The 21,210-nt window shown below is 42.9% G+C and overlaps 1 long non-coding RNA gene across 2 annotated transcripts; it reads right to left on the minus strand.

Moving 5' to 3' along the window:
• Positions 1–9,039: 9,039 nt before the first annotated feature.
• On the minus strand, positions 9,040–20,959 carry LOC148224686 (uncharacterized). Of its 2 annotated transcripts, none has more exons than XR_015801202.1 (6): positions 18,043–20,959; positions 17,707–17,827; positions 11,703–14,115; positions 11,241–11,330; positions 10,891–11,131; positions 9,040–10,199 (listed from the first exon to the last, which is right to left on the minus strand). It is a non-coding gene; the product is annotated as an uncharacterized LOC148224686 (long non-coding RNA). The 2 variants fall into 2 exon arrangements; XR_015801201.1 differs by having other exon boundaries at positions 9,041–10,199; positions 10,891–11,044.
• Positions 20,960–21,210: the final 251 nt, after the last annotated feature.

Consider the following 21,210-nt stretch of genomic DNA (forward strand, 5'->3'; position numbering starts at 1 on the left):
GCATTTAGTCTGCATTATAAACAGGACATATTTCTCTTTCCAAGTAGACATTATCTTGTTTACTTTTTTTTATTATTTTATTTATTTGGTACCATGAGGATACCTCTGCACAGACAGGTAGTATTCAGTTGCATGTAGAAAGAGAAACTTCACCCAAGCAGTTCTACCAGAGCCCCTCATTTGTCTTGTGGCAGAGCTTAACAGGGAGAATCTCTTTTTCCCCTCCATTTCTGAGCTCACAGATGTTAAACACAGGTGATGCAGATCTGATGGTCTTGTGGTTCCAGCTTCTCTTCCTTGTTTCCAGCTGCTAAATCACATTTAAAGATGTTAACAATACACAAAATACCCTCAGCATATGACTTCCTTCTGGAAGTGATCACTGGAGCTGTCACAGGGGTATTATTACATTGCCAATGAGAAGAAACACATCCCCTGTGGTTCTGAATGGAAGGGAGTCATCTGTAAGGCAGCTTCTCAAATAGGAGGTGGCCCATGCTTTAGAAAATGTGGAGTGCCCCCACACAGGAAAACTGTATTTTAGGAGGTGCAGATTACACAATTTGCCTGTACTATGTCTATTGTTTTCCCTCCACTGTGGTTAGTCATTAAAGTCATATCGCAGCCCAGTTCTTGTCAACAGATTTTTATTAGACACTGTACGGTGACTAGTGACTTCACCTGCATAAATTTCTTCCTGATTTTTTTTTAACCTAAACCGAGGAGCACCTGTGGGACGTGTAGATGTGCCTTGGGGAGGATTGTGAGTAAACGTGAGTAGCAATGTATTTGCAAATAGCTAACTCTCTGGGAGATCAACCAATGAAAAGTTGGTCCTGAAGCACCAGGGAAATTACAACAGGGATTTGCTGGACAGCAAGAGATACAGTTTCATTCTTCTTCACACAGGAGACAACTGGCCACAGATGTAATTGGGAGGGCTCTGTCACAGACTTAGCAGAAGAATTTGGAGTTCCCCTTTTCTCCTGTTATTAATATTCCCTCACAACTACAGTTCATCATCCACTGACTGTGGTATTATCTAGGACTGCAGGATCAAAAGCTTGCACAGTAACTGGGTCAGAGAGTCTCCTAAGAAGAGATTGTGCTGCTTTTCTCCCCATCCCAGCCACCATGTTAACTGAGATGCAGCAAACAAGTGAAAAATGTGGCGTCAGGTAAAGTAACTAAAGTAACCAGGCTTACGTCTGACTTTGTGGAAAAATTGGGAAATGAGGAGTGGCACCAAATGGACTGCTTCAAGAAGTTTTGAACAGTGGATTCTAAAAGTCCTTCTGCAGCACAGCCCTGCCTGATCACTTTGATTTGTGTAATAGGATGTACTAGGATCTAGTTACATGCCAAAGTCCACTAGGGAGTGTAAGTGTGAAGCTAAAGTCTGTGTACCATAGAAATGGAAAGTGTCTTTAATGGTACAGAAGGGACTTGTGATTCAAAGCATTTAACAGAGCCTTGGTAAGTAAACTGTAGTAATTGAGCTAGCAAAGGCATTTAACTTGAACACTTTGTATGTGTATTAAAAAATCAAATAAGAACAGGAGGAACCATTCTTCAAAGGGATGATTTGAAATGCTTCCATTCCCTCCCCAGACAAAGAGCACTTACTATTTCAATGTGCACATTTCATTGTGCCTGTAGCTACAGTGACTCCTGGTTTGTGAATACAAAAGGATTTAAGCCACAATGCATTATAGTCAAGCTTTCACACCTACAGTTATTTCAAATCCACCAGGGAATACAGCCCGGATCTTCAAACTGAGAACTCAGATGATCACGACCATCTTCTGGGACTAATTCTCCCTCTGCTCTTCTCAGCTTCAACTCTGCTTTCCCCAAGGATCACTGTTTATCTGGAAAGAAAACTGGAATGCTCAAAGGTACAGGAGGAAAGATAAATAATGAACATGAGCAAACTGTCAAAGAAAGCTTCACTGTGGTCAGCTGTATGTCAGAGGAAAAGAGAGAAAAAGAAGCATAAATCCTAAGAACAATACAAGCTTTAGGGATCTGGCCTCTATACCCAGTAGAATTATAGTGTTGAATACAAGAGGTTGTCAAAGGTCTTAATAACAGCTGGGTCAAAAAACACCCACTGAGATTGCTTTCCCTTAATTGAACCTGGGATTTTCACTAACTAAAACTTAAGGAGGAAATGAAGTAAAAAAAATCAGTTTTATGCCTTGAGAGCTGCTGCAGGGCCATGTGGGGGTTGAGCTTTACTCCATTCTCCTCTGGGAGAGGGTTTTGTTTAGAAGTCAGTCCCAATATGAAGATCTGAAGGACTGCACTTGCCACTATAGCACTTGCCATTATATTAAGTTCTAGGTTGTCAAGGTGGAAGAAAAATCTTTCAAGCGTGGTGTTTCAAGTGGAAAGTAGAAATCCAGTTTAAAATTTTATACAGAGAAGTTTCTCATTTTTGTTGTTTATTGGCACAAAATCTTGTTTCAGGTCAGCTTTAAGTGAAAACTATGGTGAGCAGGACCTCACAGGAGTTTGGTTTAAAGTTTTTGGTCTTCTGTGACAGTCATGAGAATTCCAATTCAAGTATTTTCATCTGAACAAGATGAAATTAGAGACTAAATTACCCACTAAACAAACAAACAAACAAACAAACAAACACACAAAACCCCCAAACTTTTAATCAAGTTCAGGGCACAGATTTGTATATCCATGTTTAATAGGTGCTGAGAATTGAATAGACTAGGCATGGAAAAGGATGAAAGCAAGGAGGAGAGATGGATAACAGAGAAAACAAAGGGTCTAACATGATGGAAAGTTGGAGGGTCACTTCAGAGAACAGATTTCAGGAAAATACTCAGTTGCAACCTGTGTAGGAAGCAGGGAATATGACAGCAAAAAGGTGGCTTTATCAGACTTCAGATGCTATAGGAACACATCTTACGGCTGGGAAAGGCACATCTTCAGACCTATGGAGCAGCCCTGGATTTTGCAAAAAAGAGCGTTCCAGAAGATCTGGACTGCCAAGGAGTGACATCAGTGACTAGAGAGTGGAGTGTCCCAGCTTAAAGGGGAAATCTGTGACACCAGCTTTGAGTTCCTTTATTTAAATAAACAAATAAGAACTCAGCTAAAGCTACAATGCACTAGATTATTCCTATAAAGGTAAATACAACAAAATAGCCTAATGGGAGAAGAAGGAACACAAGGTCATTACTGCATGCCGCTCTCCCACTCCCCCAGTCAGCAAGGGAAGCAGTGACTAGGAAAAATTGGGGTCCAACTGTTCTTTCTCTCTTCCTAGTAAATGTTCTCACCTCCACTGCCCCAACCCACCACCTACCTTCCAAGAAAAACAAAGCTCCAGTGATTTGTTTGTAACATTTAATTCTTACTTGAAGAGCTTATGCTATCAGTTTTAAAGAAAATAAAGGATGCTAAACGACTTGAACAGCCAACAGCTGACAAATAGCAAATAATGAAAGCACTCAATTCAAACATAAATGAGGCCAGGGATTGCCTATTATTTTGTCTTTGCACACTACCCAGAAAGCAGGCAGAGGGGGTGCATTCTTGGTCAATTCCTAGGCATTGTCATAATAAACATGATTAATAGGCTATAATTTACCTGCACAAATAATTCAATGAACAAATACAAACAACAAACAAATTTGGGCAGCTATGATCAGATCTTGAGCAGAATAGAGCACATTTACTAAATAAATTGGTATCAACTAGTCCTAGTAATTGCATTCCATCTCCCAGAATGGCTCCTGGATTACTTATGGAGCCCAAAAGCCTGCCAAGCATTTTACAGGCTGTGTCCATTCTGTGCCTAGGAGAATGGATTCACTGCCTACACCCAAATCACTGAGCGTTTGCATTTGCATTGACATTTTTATGGGGCTTTCTAGCTTCGCAAGTGTTTTCTGAGGAGTGAAGTTTAAAATAGCTCTGGTCCTCTTGTAATCTTGCTGATTAAGTAACAGGATCAGACTAGGTTTTGCATTCTTTTAGCCACAAAAATGACTTCCCAGGGGTATTAAAATAAGAGCCCCTAGAGAAACGTGCACAGGTTACAGATAAGCCCTCAGCACTGCATTAGCTCTCCTTGTTATTTGCTCTCCCCATGTCTCTGTTGTCCTGAGTTTTGAGCTGGAGTCACAGCTCAGCAGAGACCCTGGAAACCTGTTCTGGCTTTAGCCAGGCCTGAGAGAAGCAAGCACCTCTCCTCCACAGACCAGAGCTCTTGTCTATTTTGTGACTCGCAAGCAAAGTTCTCTCCCGTTGGAAGAAATGCTGAACTAAGCTTTCCTGGGCTGTGTATCCTCCCTCCTCCCTTCCTCAGCCAGGCAGCCGTGCCAAGCGCGGTGTGTAAGCGCAGGTTCCATGACAAGGTAAGATAAATGGAGAAACATGTGCTGCAAGAGATGTTTATTGAGTGAGATGCTAAATGAATAACCCAATCAATGCTGTAATATTTAATTCAATACAAACTTCAGATTGAGAATGTTCCCCATTTATTTTGTGCTGTCACTGAAACTGTCGTTCATTAGAGCGCTGTGCTATCATTAAGGGGAAGAGGTTTCCAGGAGGAAGAGGCTGGCTTCAGGCTGTGCAGTGGGTGCAGCCTTCACAAGGGAGTGAGAGACAGAGTTTTACTACTTTTCTTCTGTGCTGGGGACTTTGGGGAGGGCAGGAGACACTGTGTTCTACTGAAATTCTCACACCCGCTGTAATGCCTTGTGCCAGTGCAACATTTTCTCCTCATGTCCAGAAGCCTTTTGTAGCTGTGTCTCTGCCCTCAACCATTTGCACATGCCAAGTGTGAGTTTAAACCACCCTATTATTTCTGTCTTCTGGGCTCCTAGTTCTCTGCTGAGGCACTGCCATTGCTCACATTGTCGGCATAGAGCTGTAGTTAGGGATGGAGGGGGAAGAGAGGACCTGCTACTGTGTTCTGGGAACTCAGGTGGTGCCAGCTATGTGGCAGAAAGAGCAAGGGGATGCAGAAAAACTCATCGCGGATAAAGTTCTGGACTGTCAACCTACCCTTGCCATATGTCAGTACTCACATCTCCCCGGCACTGTGAGGTCAGTTGCAGTGTGCCAGCACACCCTACTTGCACTTGGACCAACTTTTGGGCAGCCTTGCCTTCTGGCAAGCCATCCTGCCTCACAACCAGGATAAAGTGCTCACCCCCATATGCATTGGGATGGCATGGAAGAGGTTGCCAGCTGGCTGGACAGCCCTTGCTTTTGACAGGTGGCACATTGAATCATCCTGGCCATCCTTATTCAGTACACCTGGCACCCTGTCGCCCACATTTAGAACTGCCACTCTCATCGATCTCAAACCATCTAGTCCAGCTCTAACTTGTCCTGCGTTTGATTGGATTTCCTGAATGTAATACTTGACCGAGGTGCCCACAACTCCTTCTGCTCCCCGTGTTGCCTCTGATGGCTGTTGTTCTGTCTGGCCTCTGTCACTGGCCAGGTTGTGCCAAGATCCGGCATGGTATCACTGGAGCCCCATTCTCTGAAGTAATCTGTCATGTTTTCCTAAGGGTTTATATGAAAGCAGCCCAAGGTACTTCAATATTGATTTCCACATGGGTGTTAGAGTAATGCATTCACTCCAGCAAGCTGAATACCTTCAGTGGGTGTTCTTCAAAGCCAACTTCACTCTTGAAGTGATCCCAATTAGCTTATTTATTCCCTTCCTTCTTTCTTCTGCCTCTCTCTTTACTCTCTCAGGCAAGTCCTTAATTATCCCCCCAAGTGTTGCTCAGGTGAAGCAGCTGAAAACTGTACTTAACATGTCCTCTGATTACCCACAGCAAGAACTAATGAAAAACAGACAAGTTTAATGAGCCTGGATGCATGTGTGTTTGCATGCTCATTTAATTCTTTTAGTTTCCCCCTTCAAAAAAGAAACCCAGTTCTGCTGGTCTTTGTGAACTTCACTGCTTTTGGGGTGCTGACATGGGCACAGTGTAGGTTTCTGTCACGACTCACATGCTCTGAAGATTTCTATTTCAAGGTGGTTTACAAGGATGTCATTGGAAAGGAGACCACAAAACCTCCATATTATTTGGGCACAATCTGGAAGTCAAAGCATATGTAAATGCAGAGATACGTATGAAAATAAGCAAACCTCTCTCCCCTTTCTGATTTAATGTATCTGTACGTTGATCTATTTTAACTCTATCTTCTCACTTTTCTTATTTCTATGGCTGCAAGAATTTCACATCTCATCTACCTTTCAAAGGCTGATGAGTAACCAGAACTTTGTCGGCATCTTCATTTTAAACAGAAAAAAAACAAACAGCCCTTCTTCAACCCCCCTTCTCTCAGCCTGTTCCTGCCAGAAACATAGCAACCAGCACACACAGCTTTCTGCAGGCAGCCTAGTTTGCATTTAATTAGTTCTGTGATATCCTAAACTTCTTTCAACCTCCACCCCCAGAACATCACTGTAGAAATCCTGATTCTGGAAATGGCATGATGGAGCTGTCAAAAGCCCAACATCTGTGCTGGTAAGTGTTTAGAATACTTGGATTTCTGAGTCAGGAACGGCTTGCCTAGAATATAATCTGCTACCAGGAAGATAAAGCAATGTAAGGGTCTGCAGAGCAACAAAGATGGGAAATTTAAACTCCATTTTATAAGCTAGAAAATATGAGGCAGAGATATGAAACTACCGACTCTCAGAACATTTGTCTGCCCTATCAATAACAATGTCAGGACAGGTGCCTGCCCCTCCTTGATGGGAGAAGACAAGGATTTTCCAAGGTGAGGAGGAATCTGTTGGAAGAAGTAGTCCTCATTCCTAGCATCTTCTTTTCACAGCCATGCATCCCCAAACCAGTTGTGAGTAGATCCTTGTGAGTGCCATTGCAACAGGGCTTACATTCTCATGGATTGCCTTAATGTAGACCATCCAGGGGCACTGGGAAGACAAGGCAGAGTCACTGAACACTGGAGGGAAGGGGTTTGTATGGATCATGATGGTAATGCCTCCAGGCACCTTACACACGTGTGAGTGATCAGGATCAATAAACCCCCCTGCTACACCTTGCAGAAAACATCAGCTCCATCTCTATGCAATTCCTGTTAGCTGTACTGACTCCATCCCAGACCTGGGCCCTGCCTCCAAGCCTTCTGCTTGGACATTACACTGGCAGTCACAGAAAATTGCAATGCAATCAGTGTGTGCCTGAATCGAAGTGCCTGCTGGTGATCCTTGTTCTTTCCTCTTCAGTCCTGAGTTTCCACTCACAGACCAATCATTCCCACTCCTCCCTCCTCCAAGGCAGCAGGAGTTTCCCAATACAGTGCCAACCCCAGTGACAGCTCGAGGTGGTAAATAAGATAGTCACTGTTTCTCCCCTGAGAAAAGCGTCTCTTTTCTGCCCCTTTATCCCTAATACAGAAATGCCAGCCGCAGAAAAGCTCCTCACAGTTTCTTGCATTTCTGCTAGCCACAGCAAACCCAAAAGCTGGAAGGCAAGCAGAGCTAAAGCAGGCATCGATATTTTTAATCATGCTGTCAGCCCACTAACCCTCTTTGATGCTTCAACCAGGCTTGCAATTGTCAAGAGTGAGGCTGACAGCGGTACCAGCACATCGAGGCAGGAGTTTTATGTGACCAGAGCAGTGCAGCTTCTTGCTCTAGCCATTTGCAACCTCTCGGCAGAGGATGCAGCTGCATTCCCTGCCAGGACTCCGTGAATTAAAGCACAGGGAGCATTTACCTCGTTCAACAGTTCCTACCTCCCACCTCCTGCCAATCTGCAGCTGTTAAACTCACTGCAGCTTCAGCCGCTTTATCATCTCATTTGCTTTCTGATCTGACACCAGCCTGCCATGCAGCTGATCAAAGGGTAGAAACCAGAGTGCAGCCGGGCTGAGCAGCCTCTGAATTCACACAAACATGTCACTTCCCATCTCTGCGTGTTAGACAACTTCACTTCTTTCCCTTACTGCCTCTTTTAATCTCTCCCTCCACGCATACACATACCCCTTTGCTTTCTCTTCATCCACTACATTAATTTCCTGTGCCCACATGCTGTCACTATTTCCCCTTTCTTTTATGATCTTTCCTGTCACTTTTTCTCCCTTTCCCCCTTGCTTCCCAAGTCCCTATGTCTCCCTAATTGTTCTCATTTCTTTGTCCTCTCTCTCCCTACTCTTCCCAGAATTTTCACATTTTTTCACTTGATTGCTTCAGGTTCTGTCTCTTCTTCTTCCTCACTCTTTTTGGAGGATCTACATTGTTTCACAGGAGTGAAGTCATTTTTTGCAGAGTGGAAGTAAGGTCCCAGAAGGGATATTCATCCCCTCAAAGCTGTGGATAGACTATTATTAGTATCAAAATTATCTTTATATATGCCCCTTGAATCAGTAAATGACCTCCTCCTATGAAGTCTTTCATGGATCAGAAGCCTCTCAGGACTTGAAATCCTGTGTGGGGAAGAAAGAAATTAAGTAGTCCATTTCTGCAAGAAATCAAGGAAGAACAAGAAGAAAGGAAGAAAGAGAGGGAGCATGAAAGAGAGGAGTCAAAGAGAAAAGAAAAGAAAGACAAAAGAGAAAAGAAAGATATTTTGGTCTTTGGGGAAGGGTGTGGATGATAGTCAGTAAATTCAAGGAGTTAAAACAGAAAACTTTTTGTACAGCCTTGCTGCATTCCATTTTAACATAATCTTCAACTCTTGCAACTCAGGCTAAACTAGCAGTCTTTGGAATGTCTCTGGTAATTCTCCGAATCATCTACACAGGACTACAAACTAGTCTTAATTTTAGATTATGTTTCAATATTTCAGTCTGCAATCAACTAAAATGCCAAATGAGGACAAAGACCAGTTCAGACCTGTTTAGGTTAGGAAATGAGTGATGATTCTGATCCTGTATGGCAAGCCCAGGCTCTTGTCCCTAATGGTAGAAAGACCATCTTACAACAGAGGAAGGCATAGGAGTCACATATGAGAGACAGGTGAGATAATTTTGCCTTCACTCCCCTACCCATCAGGCCTCAGCCAAAGCTTCAAGAGCTGGAAATGGTGTTCCAAAGCTCAAACTAATCTGCAAAATTTGTATTGCGATCTGAACATCTCTGAGGTCTTCAAGCAGACATTTTGGTCTACATCCATCTTAATTAAAGTATTCCTGGATTCCATTAACTAAAATATAATGGGATTCTTTTACATCATGCAATCTGATTTTTGGTTTTGGTTTTTTTTTTTGGTTACAGTAAAGTGAGCAAGTGGTGATTATAGGGCTTTATACAGCAGGCCTTGCTGTTTCTCTGAAATAAAAAAGTGACATGAAATTAGGTCAGTGTAGCCAGAATTTCTTGGGGGAAGCGAGGAGTAGGGGAAATATCTCCAAGATTATTTTTCTTTAGATAATTCTAGAAAATGTATTCTCTGGCACATTATATAACAGAAGAAGAAACATGTTAAATGAAAGACACTTCATTTTCATCAAAATAAAATACGTATTGAAGCAAGTGTTAAATACACACACAAAATCATTTCCCCACAATATTCTTTAATAGAAAACATTTTTCAAGAATTAGGGTTTTAATTTCAGTTCCATGTCAAGACCATATTTCAAAAAACTGAATCCTGAGAGTGGATAGTCTCAGGTTTTATTTCACTAAATCATGGCTCTGGGAACAATGGTTGGTACAAGGCCAGGCACAGGGTTGGCAGCAGCCACCCACTGTGAGATGCAACTGTGTTCAAGCTGGAAGTGGTATCCAGCACACTGATGGGCCGTGGACCATTTTGAAATTCCACCATCCATCTCACTTCTCCACCCTGGTGAAACGAAGGGGCCAGCAAGGAAACTTCCACTTCACTCCATAACTTCAGATCAGCCCTTGCTGAAGCGCCTGTCTGAGGACTTTGCTCGCCATGGCATTCCCAGCACTGAGCAACCAATTGAGCTCCCAAATATCAAATTCTCCTGCTTCAAATACATTAAGCATATATTATTTACAATGTCTTTCTACATCAGCAGCTCAGATAGTTCATTTTTGTATCCAAACCCCAACACTTAAACGTCTGCAGATGCTTCCATATGAATATGCACTAAAACTTATCTTTGTCCATCATATTGTAGTACTTTAGCATGTGGTTCTCCTTTTGAACCTCATGATGTTTCCAGTTGAAGGTGTCTCCTGTGCCATGGAACACTTGAAAAAACACCTAAAAGAAAAGAATTCACAGCCTGTGGTCCCTAAACCCCCAGTTCTCAGCTTAATAATACATTTTCAGCTGTGCAGTTACAACGTTCATAAGTAGTGCTGAGAAAATAATTTGCAGCCAGTAATTTGCCAAAAGAATTTAGTCCCTTTCTCTGCTCACAGATGGTCCCTGAGCAAAATCAAAATTTCCTCAAATGTACTCATTATTTGAAAATACTCAATGCATTTTTGGCAGGGCTTCCCCCCCCCCCCTTTAAAAAACCACCCTTGCAAATTGATCACAAAAGCCGTGTTTGTGTATTCCATAGTTAGTATTCTAGCCATGAGTGGCTGGTTTGTTGTGATTAATCTTAGGTTCATACTATGGTTTCCATTCCTCCACTGGAGGGAAAACAAAACCCCTGTAATTCTTATAGTCAGGTATAGGCCTTGAAAAGACCCCATGGGCTTTGATTTCTCTTGGGAAAAAGAAGCAGAGAAATTGTACTAGGGAATTTTAACCACTTTAATCTCTGGTTCTCACAGGATTTCCTATATCTTTCATAGTGCCTACAGTCCCCACTTAATGTGGCTCCATAGAAGGTCTCACAACGGTACAGCAGGACCGCATATTTGGAATTGTGCATCCTAATGGCACAACAAAAGGAACACCCCATCCTGCTTCCCAGTTCATTGAAGTGAAGTCAGCTTACCCCAGCAAGAAAACCCATGATGAGATTGCAGGATGCTGTGCTGGAAGCACCTAAGCTCTGGGACAAACTGGAGGGTGCCAAGGGATGAGCATGAACCGAGTCTTCTCCAGATCTGTGAAACAGGTCTGTTTTTTTGAAGAATCACTGCAGAAGGCTTCAAAATCACAGATAAGGCTTCAAAAATTGATTGATAGGCAGGGTCCATCATTTAAATTCCATTAGCTCATTGCATGCCAAGGAACTACATGCAAGGGAGGAATTTCGCATTGCATTTAACTTTTCATACCAACATTTAGGAAAGAGAAACGTTTGCAAGCTTGTGAAGGCTCAGTATCAAATAAAATTCTTACGTTTTGCCTACTTGCTCCTGCCAGCTTTGCTGCTCCTCTAGTTGGACACTGAAACTCATCCAGGGTTGTGTGCAGATGGATGTCCTAGAGCTGAAAGGATGGCAGCACAACATAGTAAAAATCCCTGAGCCATCCCTCCCATCCATCAATTGCTGTCTTTCTGTGCAAATATGTGCTACAAATGCAAGCACAGACAGAATTGTGCCATTCTTTGCAGCTGCCACAGGGAAAAATCACATTTACATTACTAAATGCATCTTTCCAGCAAAACACAGAGTGAAGTCAGAAGACAGCCCTTGATAAGGAAGAAAGAGACTTTAAAACAAATAACCCACATTCACTAGCATGTATTCAAATATAGACAAGAGGAACAGCAATAACAAAAACCCAACCAAAACCCCTGACATTTCTGCTTCAAGCAGCCTTTATCACAGAGTGTATAAGTTTTATTTTGGCTGTTACCTCTCCTTTAGATGGTGTCTTCTCGGTGACTTCTCATGCAGACATTTCTCCATTTCTCCACATGTACTCTGCAGTGTGGGAGATCCTGTCTCTTGCAGATGTATTCTGTGTTTGCCTAGCCAAGCAATGACCAGCCATACAGGTGTAAAATCTTTTCTGCTCCTGAAAGATATTCTGTGTCCAAAGTGGAGCTCTGGAAAGAGGTCTGGAATTTGACTTGTATGAGGAAGACAGGACTACTCTGCTGCTGCTGCATATATAGAACTATGACTACGATAAATGTTTTGAGGGGAAAAAAAAGGTTTTTTCAAGGGGATGACAATTGCATTCAGATAAATTTAGTATGTGAGAGGTTCTGATTGTTAATCACATGTATGAAAACACCTCACAAAACCATTGGGACATATAAGGTGCAATACTATAGCCTGACTAGATAATACATATACACAACCCTTACATTTTCAATATGGCACAAGATTTATTTCGTTTCTTGAATTGTTTGACAGGATGGTAGGAAGTGAGGAGTTTCCACAGACAGAAATGGGCAGCTGCAGGTAGGCTCAAGCAGAAAATAAATCATTTGATGACATTTACACCGAAAAAAGTATCAGAAGTGAAGTAGCTGTTGAAGATGCATATTTCAGAATTAGCAATTTATTAGGGTAGGTGATGAGACCCATGTCATTCAGAGCTACTGTTTCTGAAGCTGTATTCCGGAAAATACTAGAGCAGAGAGTTATTTTCAACTGATGTTCTGATACTTTTTACTTTTGGGGTTTCTTTTGGGGTTGTTTTTTTTTGTTTGTTTGTTTCTGGGGTTTTTTTGTTTGTTTGTTTGGGGTTTTTTTGTTTGTTTGGGTTTTTTTTGATGGCAGAAAACATATCTTTAAAAATGGAACTGAAACAAAGAACAGTTCAGGAGGTCAGTTCTGTGCCAACTTCCATGGCAATGGAGACATAAAAATAAAACACTGCAGCTTTTATAAAAGCTAGGAAAGGTAGGTTATTCATGGCTAGAACATTTTCTCTCTATTGTAAAGTTAAACAATAAAGAATTTCCTTGATCCAAAAGCAGAGGCTGAGCCACTTAAGGCTTGGCATGTTTGAAATATTAGGCAAAAATCTCAGTCCAAACTTAGCAGTTTACACCATCCATGACACCAATCATCACAGACTTCTCTACCTCAAGTATCAGAGGGTCTCAAGTTCAGATCCAGATGTGTATTGGGTTTGTGTGGCCAGTATTTGGTACCAGGGGGGCTACAGGGATGGCTTTTGAGAGAAGCTGCCAGAAGCTTCACTCATATCTAGCAGAGCCACTGCCAGCTGGCTCCAAGATAGACCCACCACTGAGCCCATCAGAGATGCTGGTAATGCCTCTGTGATAACATATTTAAGAAGAAATACAAAAGTTTTGTGGAGTTGTAATTGCAGTCAGAGGAGAGCAGAGCAGAGTGAGGGTATGGGAGAGAATCAGCTCTGCAGACACAAAGGTCAGTGTGGAAGGAGAGGAGGTCTTCCAAGTGCTGGAGCTGAGATTTCCCTCCATCCTGTGGTGCAGACCATGGTGAAGCAGCTGTGCCCCTGCAGCCCATGGAGATCATTGAAGTTCAAAGATCCACCTGCAGCCTATGGATGCTGGAACAGGTGGATACCTGAGACAGAGATGTGACCCTGTGGGATGCCCATGCTGGAGCAGGCCCCTATCAGGGGCCTGTGGATCCATGAAGAGAGAAGCCCATGGTGGAGCAGGTTTGCTGGCAAGACTTGTGACCATGTGGGGAACCCACACTGAAGCAGGCTATATCTTGAAGGACTCATCCCTTGGAAAAGTGACCCAGGTTGGAGCAGTTCATGAAGAACTGTTGCCTTTAGGAGGAACTCACATTGAGGAAGGTCATGGAGGTGTCTCCATGCTGGAGCAAGGCAAGGACCCCTCTCTCTGAGCATGGTTTAGTTGAGGTGTTAGGGCATGGGCTGGACTCAATGGTCTTAAAGGTCTCTTCTTTAGAACCAACCTAGTGGTTCTGTGATTCTGTGATATGGTGAACTGTCCATAACCCCCATTCCCTGTGTTTCTGTGCCACTGAGGGGGAGGAGATGGAGCCTGGGAAGGATGGAGGGCAAGGTGTTTTTAATGGTTTATTTTACTTCTCATTATGCTGCTCTGATTTTGTTAGCAGTAAATTCAATTAATATCAGCCTTAGTCTGTTTTGCCCATGATGGTAGTTGGTGAGTGATTTCTCCTGGTCCTTATCTCAATTCATGGATCTTTTTCTATACTTTCTTTCCCCTGTTCTTTTCCAGTTGTGCAGGAGAGTAATGGAGTAGCTTTGGTGGGTTCCTGGCATCCAGTCAGGGTCAATCCATTACAAGATGCAAATTCCTTAACTTGTTAAAAAGTCTCACCAGCTAGGAAGTCAAAAGAGGACAAATGTTACAGAGTGTGTGGTTAGACACATCTTGAATCAAGATGTTAAAAAAAGAAACAACATATTTCCCGTTATTTAATCCCAAAGTTTATTCCAGACAATACATGATACTCTAATCAAGGGGAGAAGGATATAGTGAGTCTGGGCTTTATTAAGGCTTGCTGTACATTATTTACTTTTCATTAGGTTTAGTTAGCAGATAAACACTAATTCAGGCAAGAGTTCTAAGCATGTTTAATACTTCAGTCTTAAAACAGAATACTATCTTCAGCACCGTTAAAAACAAACATTCAAATGGGAAAAAATTAACTCATGTCAGTTCAGCCAGCTGTAAAGGCCTCCTTTCTATTAGTGCTATCTCAGAAAATTTATGTTAGCCATTCTCAAACCACCTCTTAAAAATACATGACTTTTGCATCAAGCCTGTAAGACTATAAAGTTCAGGGCTTTCCACCCAAGTAAGGGAGTGACTCCCAAAGATCCCTGTGACTTCTTGGAGAATGTCCTGCAAGTGGGGAACCATCTAGTCCAGCTCTCTGCCACAGGTGAGCAGTGATCCAACAAGAAACTGACATGGTTTTTAAGTCACCTAAAACTGCACAAAGCCACCTATCCTAAAATACTTATTTAGAAGTTCAGGTTTTTATCCAACAGCTTCCAGAGAAGGGAACTTACCCTGCAAATGCATCAGGGATAAAATAAAAATGGAATGCAGCTCTACTTTGACACCTGTTTTGTTCCTAAGTGATCAAATCCTTTCTGATCTTTTATGCACTGTCCTGAGTCTTGAAAGCAAGCTCCAGCTCCAGACAATACAAAGAAAGCTGCAAAAAGCAACGGCAAAGCACTCAATGCCCGTGACTTGCTTCTGTGCTAAAAGCTGGACCAACCTCTCCTTTGCTTTCCACTTAATTTTTCTCTGCTTCTTTCTGGCTAAACAAGAATAAGCCATATTTATTCTTAGAAAAGTTGCTGGGTCACCATAAGCCCAAATTTAAGTTCTGGTGGAAAAGGCTTTTCTACAGACTGCATCTGAAAACTGGCTGCTCCCACGTCCTATCCCAAAGCACTTTGAGAAAGTTTGGATACACATCTGAATTTTTCAGCTTGATGTACTATCTCCCTGTGACTCATAGAAATGTTTCTATGAATATTTAATTCTTTTAAGTTCCAAAAGAAAAAAAAAAAAAAACTCAAAAGGGAAAAAAAGAGACTCAAACAAATACCATAGCTGCCAACATCTTGTGACAGAAAGTCAATAGCTTTTAAATCTGCATAAAATTACATATATTTCCATTAAATTACCTGCATTTGCATATAGTGATGCTACAAGGGAGTTGCAGCTCCTCCTCAAGACTCCCAAAATTCTCTCTTCTCCACCATCCTAACAAAACATAAATTCTACCATCCTTAACCTCTGAAAGCACTGGGAAAATACACGAGGGAATTCCTGGGGCACCTCCATAGCCCACTGGAAATTCGTGTCTGACCAGGGACATGGGCCAGCAGCTTCAAGAAGTCTCCTGAGACCTTTCTTCCTTTCCCCTTTGCCATCTCTTTCTCTCCTCCTTGGCAGTGTCAGGAGGAGGCTGGGAAGAACAATTTCTAGCAGGAAGAATAAAGCCCATCCTCCTCCTTACTGTCCGTGTTCCTCACCATGTGCAATTGAGGGGACAGTGCCCACAGCATGCCCAGCCAGGTGTTCTCTCCAGTCCTTGTGGGGTTCAGGGATCCGTCTCAGCCTCTCATGAGCTGGGGCAAGGCAACCCTGGCATCCCATGCAACACCATGGGCTTGGGAAGGAGGGAAATAGGGTCTGGTGGTACTAGCCTAGGGGTTTCTGGAGTGCATGGAAGGGGAGAAGGCTGGCCCAGAGATGGAGAGTAACTGCAAACTACAGCCAAGAGCACGTTTGAAAAGACATGGGCAATACTGGCTTTTATCCACAGGCAGAAGTAATGTCTCTAGAGTACCATAAAGAAAGGGGAGCCCAGCTACAAATCATCTGACTGAATGACTGCCATCACAAAATATTTAGGCACAGCATCTCCCAGCTGCTGTGATGGCTGCCGTACCTTCCTGCCCTCCCAGCCCTATGCTGCTCCTCTCATTTGTGTCAACACAGCTACATTTGTGGGGCGAACTCAGGAACCCCAGTTCACATTGTAGCCCCCATACTGGGGAAGCCAGCAACATTGTGGGTACAATATATGGGGGGAAAAATGTATGTGAGCCACCTACCAGCCATTTTAGAGACACTGGAAATTATAATCCTGGAAACAGTCTGAGCCTGGGGTTAGACAAGGTAGGCTGTTTTTCACTACCTTACAAAACCCAGGAATACATTTGATGAGCAATTCCTTCCTGCAGCAGTGTCTCATCATAATTCCAGCAGACAGCTAAATATAGACAGCAGACAGCTATAGAGATAGTCCTGCTGGCTGGAGTGATAGCTGGGGGATCATGGAGGAACCTGTCCCCAGGACCAGAGAGCATCCTGACATCTTCTTCGATCGTCTTCCCTCGGGTTAGGGAGAAAGCAGGATGTGAACAGTTTCAATTTTTTCCTGCCTTCCTGCCTTCTTACTGCAGCCCCTCAGCCCAGCAGCCAAAGATACTGTTTGATGTACTTAGGTTTTCTCTGGTGATTTTCTCACCAAAAACTGAACTTGAATCCACCAGCCTGCTTTCTCACAAAACAGGTTAGTAATGAGTTAGACCAAAATGGGGAGTGTTTGGTATCCCACCCCCAGGCCCTGGCCTCCCTGCATGTAACTATTTTTGCAATATATCCGGTAACAAACCAAATGTATTTGAAGAGATTGTAGAACTGGCCAATTTTCATGCTAATTAAAGTGCAGGAGATGGAAGTGAGCATTTGAAATACATTACAGCACCAAGGAAAACATATTGTGCGCTATCTCATATTTTTCAAGAGCCCATATTCAAATCCACTTTAAATCTGTGTGCACTGTGCTGCTGCTGTTGCTGCTGCTGCTGCTTGTGTTATCAATCCACAGGCAGCATCCATCCTGCCCTTGTACTGGCACAGTCTTTGGCATGGGATGGACCTGGATTCATAGCCCATCCCTGGGGACAGGGAGAACTAGGTCAGTGGCTTGGAAGGAGCTGGAGCACCCGGCTCTCGCATGGGGGGAGACAGGGAAAGGAGAAGATTACTAATCTCCACAGACAGCATAGCCAAAGGGGACAATATTTAAAATTCCCACAGCTGATGTTTACAGAGGAGAGAGCCCAGACTCACAACTGTGTTTCTCTTGCAAGGTCTGGGGAAAGTGTGAGGTTCAAATAAATGTCTAGGGAAAGGGAAATCTCATACAGAAAGGAAGAATGTAAGCATCTTTTCTTCGCATCCTTGGATGGCTGGTTGGTTGGGTCACACCACAGTGTCAAAAGTGGACAAGAGTTAGACAAGCATCTCTGAGCCAGGGGCATAGGTGTAGCTTTGACCTGGATTTCAGCTCCTTAGGATGCATGAGCTCTTTATCAAATACAGGACAATTTACTTACCTGACAGGTCTGTTGAGACAAATGTTTTTGTCCTACTCACCCAGGTAAGTTTAGAAATTCATTTCATTTGGAGATATTTGATGTGGCCCATTTGTTTCTACAAAGTTCCTTCCTCTACAGCAGGAGACCCCTTCAGAGTGCATGTTCACTAGTTTCAGTGTCTGGAATGGAAAAAATCTGCATGTAAATCCATAGGAATATCTTTGAGTATTTCCCAAGGTAATGGTGCATGTGCTAGAGCCCTCTGGGTTCAACTTTGTATGTAGCTTTGCCTCCCTGCAGAGTGTGGCTAGTAGAGGAGCTGATCTTCTACATGCATACCCACAGCTCCCCAGGAAGACTGTAGAGAGAAGGACCTATTTCTACAAAGACTTACCATAGCTATACGACTCTTGTCCATGCGTGATTACTTGGATGCAGGAATTTTTTGGCTGTTTTCCTTGTTTTCACTTCTTTTCTGTCTCTCAATGGCCTTTGGATACAGGGTTGACAAGCATATTTGTCCCTAGGGCTGGAAGCTACCAAGCTGCACTGTCAAGTGTTTCTTCACACTCAGGAGGAAATCTGCTTCTTTAAATATTTGTCTGACTCCTTGACAGTTCTTTGACAGAACACTTTGACTGTAAAACTTCCCTGTTTACAGTAGTATTTAGTGGCAGAAGACATCTCTATCAGGGCATTCTCCCCTTTGCAAGGAAAGCCCTATTCCTGCCAGCCTATTCCTGGCTGGCAACAGATTTTCCTTCCCTGTACAGTTTATATCCGAGTCTTTTCCCCTCTGTTGTCTTTTGTGAGGACTTCATTTCCACAACTAGAATTTGAAAAGACAGCTGCCCTGGGCCTGGAATTAAGATTGCAAAGTTTAGGTAGCAGCAGGTGAGATGATAAAAAAGAGAGATTCTTCCCACATGGACTCCACCACAGGACAGAGGTGGTGAAACAATGGCAAAAAGAGCAAATTCCTGTTCCAGAAATAAAGGCAAGTTTCTCTCTTAAATGTTAATTGAGAAGCTTTCCTTCTTTCTTTCAGAGTCTGGCAAGTAGTGTGTGTGGGTAGAAGAAGACAGGAATTACCTAGCAAATCTGGGAACACGCTGCAAATCCAGGGATCACGTGTTTTTTTAAGCAGCTCTTAGGAGGCAGCTGATGCCAGGAAGACACATGGGAGTAGGGGAATTAGGTAGCCCTATCTCTGAAGCTGTTTCAGCTTTTGGTGTCGGGTCCAGATGAAGTCCTTGCCTTTGGAGAGAAGCCACCACCAGACAGAGGAACTTTCTGATTTAGCTCCATGAAGATGAAGCAGATGACTGGTCAGTGCAGTAATTAATTTGAAAAGACATGCCTGAATTAAGTCATCCCTTAATGAAAAGCCTCTGAAAAAATAGCCTGGTTTCATAAGCTTGTGGCAGACTAAGCCTTTTAATAAGGGCAGTATCTAGATTGCCTCTGTGACATTGGAGATCAGTGAGTACTTATACCCCGTTGTCTGGAAGTTTACAGCACAAGAGGCAAATAGGAGTGCTTGCAGGAATTAAGAGATTGGTTGATAAATGATTCCCATTGAAGCATGGATCAGAATAAGAGAGTAGGCAGGGCCTGTGCATAAATTTCACTTTGAAGCCAGCAGCATGGTGCTGCCAAGATTTCATCTGTAGTGTCTTCTCTAAGTGAAGGAGAGCAGGACCTTTGCTGATGTTGGTGGTATTCATGTTGTTTTGTCCTGCTGAAACAGAAGGTTGAGAAGAACCATCCACGCATAGTAAGTTGAGCAGGTTACAAGATCTTCCTCATTCCATAGATGATGAGAAAGTTAGTAGTCCCAGAAACACAATAACCTCAAGGTATCCATGCTCAGCTCTTCACGTGTTTTATGATGCTCAGATTGGGAGCACAAACACTTTTTCTGCCACAAAAAGCTGTGTCTCTTGCAGAACCACAGATACTCGTCTTAAGAGGAGTACACTGTCACCCAAAGGAGGGAGAGATGCTCTCCTACAGGTTTTCTGAAAGGCACTGCCATTGTTCAGAGTGCAAGTGGGCTGAGGAGCTTAACAGATGGCTGCAGTGAGACACAGACTTCCTACAGATGGTGAATTCATTCCCTCTGAGATCGGTGGTGGGCTGGATGACAGCCCAATATGGTTGCAGACTTCAAAAGCCTGTATTACCCCCACACACCCTGTTATCATGACATTTTCCTCTTTGGAAAAGGCAAAGGGATTTAGAGAGATAGAAACAGACACCTACATGAGTAGGAAGAAAACAGTGAATATGGCATAGAAACAGGTATGTATTCTTCTGAGAGGCTCTCAGCATGGGAAGAGAGGGCAAAGCAGCTATTCCTCACCAGCTTCCCTTGTGGACATCTCTTCCATTCCACGGACATCCACAGCATGGGCACTCCAGTTTTCAAAACATAACTTTCATAAGCAATATGGATGAGGATGACATCTCTGAGAAAACCTCCCAAGAATCCCTTGTCCTAAAGGATTTTTCTTTGAGACCATGGTCACAATTTTAAGCACTGTCCCATCTCCGGATGGATTTTTACAACCAGCTCTTAAAAGGCTGAGAGCTTTTAACAGACTTGATGAAATCAGTGGAATTAGACAGCTCCTGCTGTGAGCAGCCTCAGATTTGAATGGATCCCCACTTTATACTTCCTACCCCATAACAGAACACTAAATTTCACATCAAAGAAGCAGATGATCTTGGGCTGTCTAATGATTGTGATGGACAATACCAGGAAGCTTGGATGCAGTTCCAGGTTCCACAGCAACATGTAGGTCAAAGAATTATCTCAGCAGTCAGCATCCATTGACTCATAGAAAGCCTGACTCACAGCTATTGGTATCTACAAGAGTTCCTTTTATTTCTGTATTTCCCTATAAGTTTATAAGATTATGCCTACCAGGACTAATGCCATATTATCTCAGGAGTAAGCTTAAATTCAGCAGGCGGGTATTCAGCAAACCTCCCAAGATGGGTGAAGGTCTGTATTGGAATGCATCTCCTGATAACTCCTCTTCCCAAAGCCTCAGGGCTTGTAGGCAGAACAGCACAGCACTTGAAATTCACTTCCTTCCAGTTTTAACAAGAGCATTTGCAACGAAGTTTCACCAGAGCAGCTATTCCAAAAGACACTGCTGCTAGTTGTAGTGGCAGAATAAATCTTGTGATTCAGCATCCAACACCTTCTCTGGAAGCTCTGAAGCAACCCTAGAAATACTCCCTTTCCAAGAGGAAAAAAAAGGAAAAGAAAAAAAAAACGCAAGAAGTCATTTGAAGCATGCAAGTAGATTTGCAGACATGAAAAAACACAGAAGATATGTTTTGTTGAATATAAACTTGCTGGTGCAAAGATCTTATTTTAAAATTGATGGAAAGGCCCCTTGTGTTACATTGCTCCCTGGTATTAAAGTAGTGTTAGAACACCTTGCAGGATTGAGCACAATATGAATGGTAATTCCCAAAGCTATATACTGAATTATGGAAATATCTCATGGATACTATTGTTCTGAGGATGCTATATGCCAGTGCAAGT

Source organism: Sturnus vulgaris, chromosome 2 (genome assembly GCF_052056855.1).
Source record: "Sturnus vulgaris isolate bStuVul1 chromosome 2, bStuVul1.hap1, whole genome shotgun sequence".
NCBI lineage: Eukaryota > Metazoa > Chordata > Aves > Passeriformes > Sturnidae > Sturnus > Sturnus vulgaris.